At 47.5% G+C, this 13214-nt stretch overlaps 2 long non-coding RNA genes across 4 annotated transcripts in view; both read right to left on the bottom strand.

Moving 5' to 3' along the window:
• Positions 1–13214, bottom strand: part of LOC125774509 (uncharacterized) — a 105120-nt gene that overhangs the window by 50164 nt on the left and 41742 nt on the right. The window lies entirely within an intron of this gene.
• LOC125774503 (uncharacterized) overlaps positions 5296–13214 on the bottom strand; it is a 48380-nt gene continuing 40461 nt past the window's right edge. The window contains exons 2-3 of the long non-coding RNA XR_007420982.1: positions 9712–9809; positions 5296–6337 (exon numbers count right to left, since the gene is read on the bottom strand). This is a non-coding gene — a long non-coding RNA (uncharacterized LOC125774503). The remainder of the gene's footprint in view (positions 6338–9711; positions 9810–13214) is intronic.

The following is a 13214-nucleotide window of genomic DNA, read 5'->3' on the forward strand; positions in this document are numbered from 1 at the left end:
CCAAGACACCTTAGCCAAGACACCTTAGCCAAGATACCTTAGCCAAGACACCTTAGCCAAGACACCTTAGCCAAGACACATTAGCCAAGACACCTTAGCCAAGACACTTTAGCCGAGACACCTTAGCCAAGACACCTTAGCCAAGACACCTTAGCCAAGACACCTTAGCCGAGACACATTAGCCAAGACACCTTAGCCAAGACACATTAGCCAAGACACCTTAGCCAAGACACCTTAGCCAAGACACTTTAGCCGAGACACATTAGCCAAGACACCTTAGCCAAGACACCTTAGCCAAGACACCTTAGCCAAGACACCTTACCCAAGACACCTTAGCCAAGACACATTAGCCAAGACACATTAGCCAAGACACATTAGCCAAGACACATTAGCCGAGACACATTAGCCAAGACACCTTAGCCAAGACACCTTAGCCAAGACACCTTAGCCAAGACACCTTAGCCAAGACACCTTAGCCAAGACACATTAGCCAAGACACCTTAGCCAAGACACATTAGCCAAGACACCTTAGCCAAGACACCTTAGCCGAGACACATTAGCCAAGACACCTAAGCCAAGACACTTTAGCCAAGACACATTAGCCAAGACACCTTAGCCAAGACACCTTAGCCAAGACACATTAGCCAAGACACATTAGCCAAGACACATTAGCCAAGACACATTAGCCAAGACACCTTAGCCAAGACACCTTAGCCAAGACACATTAGCCAAGACACATTAGCCAAGACACCTTAGCCGAGACACATTAGCCAAGACACTTTAGCCAAGACACATTAGCCAAGACACCTTAGCCAAGACACCTAAGCCAAGACACCTTAGCCAAGACACCTTAGCCAAGACACTTTAGCCGAGACACATTAACCAAGACACCTTAGCCAAGACACTTTAGCCAAGACACATTAGCCAAGACACCTTAGCCAAGACACCTTAGCCGAGACACATTAGCCAAGACACCTAAGCCAAGACACTTTAGCCAAGACACATTAGCCAAGACACCTTAGCCAAGACACCTTAGCCAAGACACATTAGCCAAGACACCTTAGCCAAGACACCTTTGCCGAGACACATTAGCCAAGACACCTTAGCCAAGACACATTAGCCAAGACACCTTAGCCAAGACACATTAGCCAAGACACCTTAGCCAAGACACCTTAGCCAAGACACCTTAGCCAAGACACCTTAGCCAAGATACCTTAGCCGAGACACATTAGCCAAGACACATTAGCCAAGACACATTAGCCAAGACACCTTAGCCAAGACACCTTAGCCAAGACACATTAGCCGAGACACATTAGCCAAGACACCTTAGCCAAGACACCTTAGCCAAGACACATTAGCCAAGACACATTAGCCAAGACACCTTAGCCAAGACACCTTAGCCGAGACACTTTAGCCAAGACACCTTAGCCAAGACACCTTAGCCAAGACACCTTAGCCAAGACACATTAGCCAAGACACCTTAGCCAAGACACATTAGCCGAGACACATTAGCCAAGGCACATTAGCCAAGACACTTTAGCCAAGACACCTTAGCCGAGACACATTAGCCAAGACACATTAGCCAAGACACATTAGCCGAGACACATTAGCCAAGACACCTAAGCCAAGACACTTTAGCCAAGACACATTAGCCAAGACACCTTAGCCAAGACACATTAGCCAAGACACATTAGCCAAGACACATTAGCCAAGACACCTTAGCCAAGACACCTTAGCCAAGACACCTTAGCCAAGACACATTAGCCAAGACACATTAGCCAAGACACCTTAGCCAAGACACCTTAGCCAAGACACCTTAGCCAAGACACATTAGCCAAGACACATAAGCCAAGACACCTTAGCCGAGACACATTAGCCAAGACACCCTAGCCAAGACACTTTAGCCGAGACACCTTAGCCAAGACACCTTAGCCAAGACACATTAGCCAAGACACCTTAGCCAAGACACATTAGCCGAGACACATTAGCCAAGGCACATTAGCCAAGACACCTTAGCCAAGACACCTTAGCCAAGACGCCTTAGCCAAGACACATTAGCCGAGACACATTAGCCAAGACACCTTAGCCAAGACACCTTAGCCAAGACACCTTAGTCAAGACAGCTTAGCCAAGACACCTAAGCCAAGACACTTTAGCCGAGACACATTAGACAAGACACCTTAGCAAAGACACCTTAGCCAAGACACCTTAGCCAAGACACCTTAGCCAAGACACCTTAGCCAAGACACATTAGCCGAGACACATTAGCCAAGACACCTTAGCCAAGACACCTTAGCCAAGACACATTAGCCAAGACACCTTAGCCAAGATACATTAGCCAAGACACCTTAGCCAAGACACCTTAGCCAAGACACATTAGCCAAGACACATTAGCCAAGACACATTAGCCGAGACACATTAGCCAAGACACCTTAGCCAAGACACCTTAGCCAAGACACTTTAGCCCAGACACATTAGCCAAGACACCTTAGCCAAGACACCTTAGCCAAGACACATTAGCCAAGACACCTTAGCCAAGATACATTAGCCAAGACACCTTAGCCAAGACACCTTAGCCAAGACACCTTAGCCAAGACACCTTAGCCAAGACACATTAGCCGAGACACATTAGCCAAGACACCTTAGCCAAGACACCTTAGCCAAGACACATTAGCCAAGACACCTTAGCCAAGATACATTAGCCAAGACACCTTAGCCAAGACACCTTAGCCAAGACACCTTAGCCAAGACACCTTAGCCAAGACACCTTAGCCAAGACACATTAGCCGAGATACATAAGCCAAGACACCTTAGCCAAGACACCTTAGCCAAGACACATTAGCCAAGACACCTTAGCCAAGACACATTAGCCAAGACACTTTAGCCACGACACCTTAGCCAAGACACCTTAGAAAAGACACCTTAGCCAAGACACATTAGCCAAGACACATTAGCCAAGACACATTAGCCAAGACACATTAGCCAAGACACCTTAGTCAAGACACCTTAGCCAAGACACATTAGCCAAGACACATTAGCCAAGACACTTTAGCCACGACACCTTAGCCAAGACACCTTAGAAAAGACACCTTAGCCAAGACACCTTAGCCAAGACACCTTAGCCAAGACACATTAGCCAAGACACATTAGCCAAGACACATTAGCCAAGACACATTAGCCAAGACACCTTAGTCAAGACACCTTAGCCAAGACACATTAGCCAAGACACATTAGCCAAGACACCTTAGCCGAGACACATTAGCCAAGACACTTTAGCCAAGACACATTAGCCAAGACACCTTAGCCGAGACACATTAGCCAAGACACTTTAGCCAAGACACATTAGCCAAGACACCTTAGCCAAGACACCTAAGCCAAGACACCTTAGCCAAGACACCTTAGCCAAGACACATTAGCCAAGACACATTAGCCAAGACACATTAGCCAAGACACCTTAGCCAAGACACCTTAGCCAAGACACATTAGCCGAGACACATTAGCCAAGACACCTTAGCCAAGACACCTTAGCCAAGACACATTAGCCAAGACACATTAGCCAAGACACCTTAGCCAAGACACCTTAGCCGAGACACTTTAGCCAAGACACCTTAGCCAAGACACCTTAGCCAAGACACCTTAGCCAAGACACATTAGCCAAGACACCTTAGCCAAGACACATTAGCCGAGACACATTAGCCAAGGCACATTAGCCAAGACACTTTAGCCAAGACACCTTAGCCGAGACACATTAGCCAAGACACCTTAGCCAAGACACATTAGCCGAGACACATTAGCCAAGACACCTAAGCCAAGACACTTTAGCCAAGACACATTAGCCAAGACACCTTAGCCAAGACACATTAGCCAAGACACTTTAGCCGAGACACATTAGACAAGACACCTTAGCAAAGACACCTTAGCCAAGACACCTTAGCCAAGACACCTTAGCCAAGACACCTTAGCCAAGACACATTAGCCGAGACACATTAGCCAAGACACCTTAGCCAAGACACCTTAGCCAAGACACATTAGCCAAGACACCTTAGCCAAGATACATTAGCCAAGACACCTTAGCCAAGACACCTTAGCCAAGACACATTAGCCAAGACACATTAGCCAAGACACATTAGCCGAGACACATTAGCCAAGACACCTTAGCCAAGACACCTTAGCCAAGACACTTTAGCCAAGACACATTAGCCAAGACACCTTAGCCAAGACACCTTAGCCAAGACACATTAGCCAAGACACCTTAGCCAAGATACATTAGCCAAGACACCTTAGCCAAGACACCTTAGCCAAGACACCTTAGCCAAGACACCTTAGCCAAGACACATTAGCCGAGACACATTAGCCAAGACACCTTAGCCAAGACACCTTAGCCAAGACACATTAGCCAAGACACCTTAGCCAAGATACATTAGCCAAGACACCTTAGCCAAGACACCTTAGCCAAGACACCTTAGCCAAGACACCTTAGCCAAGACACCTTAGCCAAGACACATTAGCCGAGATACATAAGCCAAGACACCTTAGCCAAGACACCTTAGCCAAGACACATTAGCCAAGACACCTTAGCCAAGACACATTAGCCAAGACACTTTAGCCACGACACCTTAGCCAAGACACCTTAGAAAAGACACCTTAGCCAAGACACCTTAGCCAAGACACCTTAGCCAAGACACATTAGCCAAGACACATTAGCCAAGACACATTAGCCAAGACACATTAGCCAAGACACCTTAGTCAAGACACCTTAGCCAAGACACATTAGCCAAGACACATTAGCCAAGACACTTTAGCCACGACACCTTAGCCAAGACACCTTAGAAAAGACACCTTAGCCAAGACACCTTAGCCAAGACACCTTAGCCAAGACACATTAGCCAAGACACATTAGCCAAGACACATTAGCCAAGACACATTAGCCAAGACACCTTAGTCAAGACACCTTAGCCAAGACACATTAGCCAAGACACATTAGCCAAGACACCTTAGCCGAGACACATTAGCCAAGACACTTTAGCCAAGACACATTAGCCAAGACACCTTAGCCGAGACACATTAGCCAAGACACTTTAGCCAAGACACATTAGCCAAGACACCTTAGCCAAGACACCTAAGCCAAGACACCTTAGCCAAGACACCTTAGCCAAGACACATTAGCCAAGACACATTAGCCAAGACACATTAGCCAAGACACCTTAGCCAAGACACCTTAGCCAAGACACATTAGCCGAGACACATTAGCCAAGACACCTTAGCCAAGACACCTTAGCCAAGACACATTAGCCAAGACACATTAGCCAAGACACCTTAGCCAAGACACCTTAGCCGAGACACTTTAGCCAAGACACCTTAGCCAAGACACCTTAGCCAAGACACCTTAGCCAAGACACATTAGCCAAGACACCTTAGCCAAGACACATTAGCCGAGACACATTAGCCAAGACACATTAGCCAAGACACTTTAGCCAAGACACCTTAGCCGAGACACATTAGCCAAGACACCTTAGCCAAGACACATTAGCCGAGACACATTAGCCAAGACACCTAAGCCAAGACACTTTAGCCAAGACACATTAGCCAAGACACCTTAGCCAAGACACATTAGCCAAGACACATTAGCCAAGACACATTAGCCAAGACACCTTAGCCAAGACACCTTAGCCAAGACACCTTAGCCAAGACACATTAGCCAAGACACATTAGCCAAGACACCTTAGCCAAGACACCTTAGCCAAGACACCTTAGCCAAGACACATTAGCCAAGACACATAAGCCAAGACACCTTAGCCGAGACACATTAGCCAAGACACCTTAGCCAAGACACCTTAGCCGAGACACATTAGCCAAAACACCTTAGCCAAGACACATTAGCCAAGACACCTTAGCCAAGACACCTTAGCCAAGACACCTTAGCCAAGACACCTTAGCCAAGACACCTTTGCCAAGACACCTTAGCCAAGACACCTTAGCCAAGACACCTTAGCCAAGACACCTTTGCCGAGACACATTAGCCAAGACACCTTAGCCGAGACACCTTAGCCGAGACACCTTAGCCAAGACACATTAGCCAAGACACCTTAGCCGAGACACCTTAGCCAAGACACCTTAGCCAAGACACCTTAGCCGAGACACATTAGCCGAGACACCTTAGCCAAGACACCTTAGCCGAGACACATAAGCCAAGACACCTTAGCCAAGACACATAAGCCAAGACACCTTAGCCAAGACACCTTAGCCAAGACACATTAGCCAAGACACATTAGCCAAGACACATTAGCCGAGACACATTAGCCAAGACACTTTAGCCAAGACACATTAGCCAAGACACCTTAGCCAAGACACCTTAGCCAAGACACCTTAGCCAAGACACTTTAGCCGAGACACATTAGCCAAGACAACTTAGCCAAGACACTTTAGCCAAGACACATTAGCCAAGACACCTTAGCCAAGACACCTTAGCCGAGACACATTAGCCAAGACACCTAAGCCAAGACACTTTAGCCAAGACACATTAGCCAAGACACCTTAGCCAAGACACCTTAGCCAAGACACCTTAGCCAAGACACCTTAGCCAAGACACCTTTGCCGAGACACATTAGCCAAGACACCTTAGCCAAGACACATTAGCCAAGACACCTTAGCCAAGACACATTAGCCAAGACACCTTAGCCAAGACACCTTAGCCGAGACACCTTAGCCAAGACACCTTAGCCAGGACACCTTAGCCGAGACACATTAGCCAAGACACATTAGCCAAGACACATTAGCCAAGACACATTAGCCAAGACACCTTAGCCAAGACACCTTATCCAAGACACCTTAGCCAAGAAACATTAGCCAAGACACCTTAGCCAAGACACCTAAGCCAAGACACATTAGCCAAGACACTTTAGCCGAGACACATTAGCCAAGACACCTTAGCCAAAACACCTTAGCCAAGACACCTTAGCCAAGACACCTTAGCCAAGACACTTTAGCCGAGACACATTAGCCAAGACACCTTAGCCAAGACACCTTAGCCAAGACACCTTAGCCAAGACACCTTAGCCAAGACACCTTAGCCAAGACACTTTAGCCGAGACACATTAGCCAAGACACCTTAGCCAAGACACTTTAGCCGAGACACATTAGCCAAGACACCTTAGCCAAGACACCTTAGCCAAGACACCTTAGCAAAGACACCTTAGCCAAGACACCTTAGCCGAGACACATTAGCCAAGAAACTAAAGCCAAGACACTTTAGCCAAGACACCATAGCCAAGACACCTTAGCCAAGACACCTTAGCCAAGACACTTTAGCCGAGACACATTAGCCAAGACACCTTAGCCAAGACACTTTAGCCGAGACACATTAGCCGAGACACATTAGCAAAGACACATTAGCCAAGACACCTTAGCCAAGACACCTTAGCCAAGACACATTAGCCAAGACACATAAGCCAAGACACATTAGCCAAGACACATTAGCCAAGACACCTTAGCCAAGACACCTTAGCCAAGACACCTTAGCCAAGACACTTTAGCCGAGACACATTAGCCAAGACACCCTAGCCAAGACACTTTAGCCGAGACACATTAGCCAAGACACCTTAGCCAAGACACCTTAGCCAAGACACATTAGCCAAGACACATAAGCCAAGACACCTTAGCCAAGACACCTTAGCCAAGACACCTTAGCCAAGACACCTTAGCCAAGACACCTTAGCCAAGACACCTTTGCCGAGACACATTAGCCAAGACACCTTAGCCGAGACACCTTAGCCAAGACACATTAGCCAAGACACCTTAGCCGAGACACCTTAGCCAAGACACCTTAGCCAAGACACATTAGCCAAGACACCTTAGCCAAGACACCTTAGCCAAGACACCTTAGCCAAGACACATTAGCCAAGACACCTTAGCCGAGACACATTAGCCAAGACACTTTAGCCAAGACACCTTAGCCGAGACACATTAGCCAAGACACCTTAGCCAAGACACATTAGCCAAGACACCTTAGCCAAGACACCTTAGCCAAGACACCTTAGCCAAGACACATTAGCCAAGACACCTTAGCCGAGACACATTAGCCAACACACTTTAGCCAAGACACCTTAGCCGAGACACATTAACCAAGGCACCTTAGCCAAGACACCTTAGCCAAGACACCTTAGCCAAGACACTTTAGCTGAGACACATAAGCCAAGACACCTTAGCCAAGACACTTTAGCTAAAACACATTAGCCAAGACACCTTAGCCAAGACACCTTAGCCGAGACACATTAGCCAAGACACCTAAGCCAAGACACTTTAGCCAAGACACATTAGCCAAGACACCTAAGCCAAGACACCTTAGCCAAGACACATTAGCCAAGACACATTAGCCAAGACACATTAGCCAAGACACCTTAGCCAAGACACCTTAGCCAAGACACCTTAGCCAAGACACATTAGCCGAGACACATTAGCCAAGACACCTTAGCCAAGACACCTTAGCCAAGACACCTTAGCCAAGACACTTTAGCCGAGACACATTAGCCAAGACACCTTAGCCAAGACACCTAAGCCAAGACACCTTAGCCAAGACACATTAGCCAAGACACATTAGCCAAGACACATTAGCCAAGACACCTTAGCCAAGACACCTTAGCCAAGACACCTTAGCCAAGACACATTAGCCAAGACACCTTAGCCAAGACACTTTAGCCAAGACACATTAGCCAAGACACCTTAGCCAAGACACCTTAGCCAAGACACATTAGCCAAGACACATTAGCCAAGACACATTAGCCAAGACACCTTAGCCAAGACACCTTAGCCAAGACACCTTAGCCAAGACACCTTAGCCAAGACACCTTAGCCAAGACACATTAGCCAAGACACATTAGCCAAGACACCTTAGCCAAGACACCTAAGCCAAGACACCTTAGCCAAGACACCTTAGCCAAGACACTTTAGCCGAGACACATTAGCCAAGACACCTTAGCCAAGACACTTTAGCCAAGACACTTTAGCCGAGACACATTAGCCAAGACACCTTAGCCAAGACACCTTAGCCAAGACACATTAGCCAAGACACATTAGCCAAGACACCTTAGCCAAGACACATTAGCCAAGACACCTTAGCCGAGACACATTAGCCAAGACACATTAGCCAAGACACTTTAGCCGGAACACCTTAGCCGAGACACACTAGCCAAGACACCTTAGCCAAGACACCTTAGCCAAGACACCTTAGCCAAGACACCTTAGCCAAGACACCTTAGCCAAGACACCTTAGCCGAAACACATTAGCCAAAACACCTTAGCCAAGACACCTTAGCCAAGACACCTTAGCCAAGACACCTTAGCCAAGACACCTTAGCCGAGACACATTAGCCAAGACACATTAGCCAAGACACCTTAGCCAAGACACCTTAGCCAAGACACCTTAGCCAAGACACCTTAGCCAAGACACATTAGCCAAGACACATTAGCCAAGACACATTAGCCAAGACACCTTAGCCAAGACACCTTAGCCAAGATACCTTAGCCAAGACACCTTAGCCAAGACACCTTAGCCAAGACACATTAGCCAAGACACCTTAGCCAAGACACTTTAGCCGAGACACCTTAGCCAAGACACCTTAGCCAAGACACCTTAGCCAAGACACCTTAGCCGAGACACATTAGCCAAGACACCTTAGCCAAGACACATTAGCCAAGACACCTTAGCCAAGACACGTTAGCCAAGACACTTTAGCCGAGACACATTAGCCAAGACACCTTAGCCAAGACACCTTAGCCAAGACACCTTAGCCAAGACACCTTACCCAAGACACCTTAGCCAAGACACATTAGCCAAGACACATTAGCCAAGACACATTAGCCAAGACACATTAGCCGAGACACATTAGCCAAGACACCTTAGCCAAGACACCTTAGCCAAGACACCTTAGCCAAGACACCTTAGCCAAGACACCTTAGCCAAGACACATTAGCCAAGACACCTTAGCCAAGACACATTAGCCAAGACACCTTAGCCAAGACACCTTAGCCGAGACACATTAGCCAAGACACCTAAGCCAAGACACTTTAGCCAAGACACATTAGCCAAGACACCTTAGCCAAGACACCTTAGCCAAGACACATTAGCCAAGACACATTAGCCAAGACACATTAGCCAAGACACATTAGCCAAGACACCTTAGCCAAGACACCTTAGCCAAGACACATTAGCCAAGACACATTAGCCAAGACACCTTAGCCGAGACACATTAGCCAAGACACTTTAGCCAAGACACATTAGCCAAGACACCTTAGCCAAGACACCTAAGCCAAGACACCTTAGCCAAGACACCTTAGCCAAGACACTTTAGCCGAGACACATTAACCAAGACACCTTAGCCAAGACACTTTAGCCAAGACACATTAGCCAAGACACCTTAGCCAAGACACCTTAGCCGAGACACATTAGCCAAGACACCTAAGCCAAGACACTTTAGCCAAGACACATTAGCCAAGACACCTTAGCCAAGACACCTTAGCCAAGACACATTAGCCAAGACACCTTAGCCAAGACACCTTTGCCGAGACACATTAGCCAAGACACCTTAGCCAAGACACATTAGCCAAGACACCTTAGCCAAGACACATTAGCCAAGACACCTTAGCCAAGACACCTTAGCCAAGACACCTTAGCCAAGACACCTTAGCCAAGATACCTTAGCCGAGACACATTAGCCAAGACACATTAGCCAAGACACATTAGCCAAGACACCTTAGCCAAGACACCTTAGCCAAGACACATTAGCCAAGACACATTAGCCAAGACACCTTAGCCAAGACACCTTAGCCGAGACACTTTAGCCAAGACACCTTAGCCAAGACACCTTAGCCAAGACACCTTAGCCAAGACACATTAGCCAAGACACCTTAGCCAAGACACATTAGCCGAGACACATTAGCCAAGGCACATTAGCCAAGACACTTTAGCCAAGACACCTTAGCCGAGACACATTAGCCAAGACACATTAGCCAAGACACATTAGCCGAGACACATTAGCCAAGACACCTAAGCCAAGACACTTTAGCCAAGACACATTAGCCAAGACACCTTAGCCAAGACACATTAGCCAAGACACATTAGCCAAGACACATTAGCCAAGACACCTTAGCCAAGACACCTTAGCCAAGACACCTTAGCCAAGACACATTAGCCAAGACACATTAGCCAAGACACCTTAGCCAAGACACCTTAGCCAAGACACCTTAGCCAAGACACATTAGCCAAGACACATAAGCCAAGACACCTTAGCCGAGACACATTAGCCAAGACACCTTAGCCAAGACACCTTAGCCGAGACACATTAGCCAAAACACCTTAGCCAAGACACATTAGCCAAGACACCTTAGCCAAGACACCTTAGCCAAGACACCTTAGCCAAGACACCTTAGCCAAGACACATTAGCCAAGACACCTTTGCCAAGACACCTTAGCCAAGACACCTTAGCCAAGACACCTTAGCCAAGACACCTTTGCCGAGACACATTAGCCAAGACACCTTAGCCGAGACACCTTAGCCGAGACACCTTAGCCAAGACACATTAGCCAAGACACCTTAGCCGAGACACCTTAGCCAAGACACCTTAGCCAAGACACCTTAGCCGAGACACATTAGCCGAGACACCTTAGCCAAGACACCTTAGCCGAGACACATAAGCCAAGACACCTTAGCCAAGACACATAAGCCAAGACACCTTAGCCAAGACACCTTAGCCAAGACACATTAGCCAAGACACATTAGCCAAGACACATTAGCCGAGACACATTAGCCAAGACACTTTAGCCAAGACACATTAGCCAAGACACCTTAGCCAAGACACCTTAGCCAAGACACCTTAGCCAAGACACCTTAGCCAAGACACTTTAGCCGAGACACATTAGCCAAGACAACTTAGCCAAGACACTTTAGCCAAGACACATTAGCCAAGACACCTTAGCCAAGACACCTTAGCCGAGACACATTAGCCAAGACACCTAAGCCAAGACACTTTAGCCAAGACACATTAGCCAAGACACCTTAGCCAAGACACCTTAGCCAAGACACCTTAGCCAAGACACCTTAGCCAAGACACCTTTGCCGAGACACATTAGCCAAGACACCTTAGCCAAGACACAGTAGCCAAGACACCTTAGCCAAGACACATTAGCCAAGACACCTTAGCCAAGACACCTTAGCCGAGACACCTTAGCCAAGACACCTTAGCCAGGACACCTTAGCCGAGACACATTAGCCAAGACACATTAGCCAAGACACATTAGCCAAGACACATTAGCCAAGACACCTTAGCCAAGACACCTTAGCCAAGACACCTTAGCCAAGAAACATTAGCCAAGACACCTTAGCCAAGACACCTAAGCCAAGACACATTAGCCAAGACACTTTAGCCGAGACACATTAGCCAAGACACCTTAGCCAAAACACCTTAGCCAAGACACCTTAGCCAAGACACCTTAGCCAAGACACCTTAGCCAAGACACTTTAGCCGAGACACATTAGCCAAGACACCTTAGCCAAGACACCTTAGCCAAGACACCTTAGCCAAGACACCTTAGCCAAGACACCTTAGCCAAGACACTTTAGCCGAGGCACATTAGCCAAGACACCTTAGCCAAGACACTTTAGCCGAGACACATTAGCCAAGACACCTTAGCCAAGACACCTTAGCCAAGACACCTTAGCAAAGACACCTTAGCCAAGACACCTTAGCCGAGACACATTAGCCAAGAAACTAAAGCCAAGACACTTTAGCCAAGACACCATAGCCAAGACACCTTAGCCAAGACACCTTAGCCAAGACACTTTAGCCGAGACACATTAGCCAAGACACCTTAGCCAAGACACCTTAGCCAAGACACTTTAGCCGAGACACATTAGCCGAGACACATTAGCAAAGCCACATTAGCCAAGACACCTTAGCCAAGACACCTTAGCCAAGACACATTAGCCAAGACACATAAGCCAAGACACCTTAGCCAAGACACATTAGCCAAGACACCTTAGCCAAGACACCTTAGCCAAGACACTTTAGCCAAGACACTTTAGCCGAGACACATTAGCCAAGACACCCTAGCCAAGACACTTTAGCCGAGACACATTAGCCAAGACACCTTAGCCAAGACACCTTAGCCAAGACACATTAGCCAAGACACATAAGCCAAGACACCTTAGCCAAGACACCTT

Source organism: Anopheles funestus, unplaced genomic scaffold (genome assembly GCF_943734845.2).
Source record: "Anopheles funestus unplaced genomic scaffold, idAnoFuneDA-416_04 scaffold_13_ctg1, whole genome shotgun sequence".
Taxonomy (NCBI): domain Eukaryota; kingdom Metazoa; phylum Arthropoda; class Insecta; order Diptera; family Culicidae; genus Anopheles; species Anopheles funestus.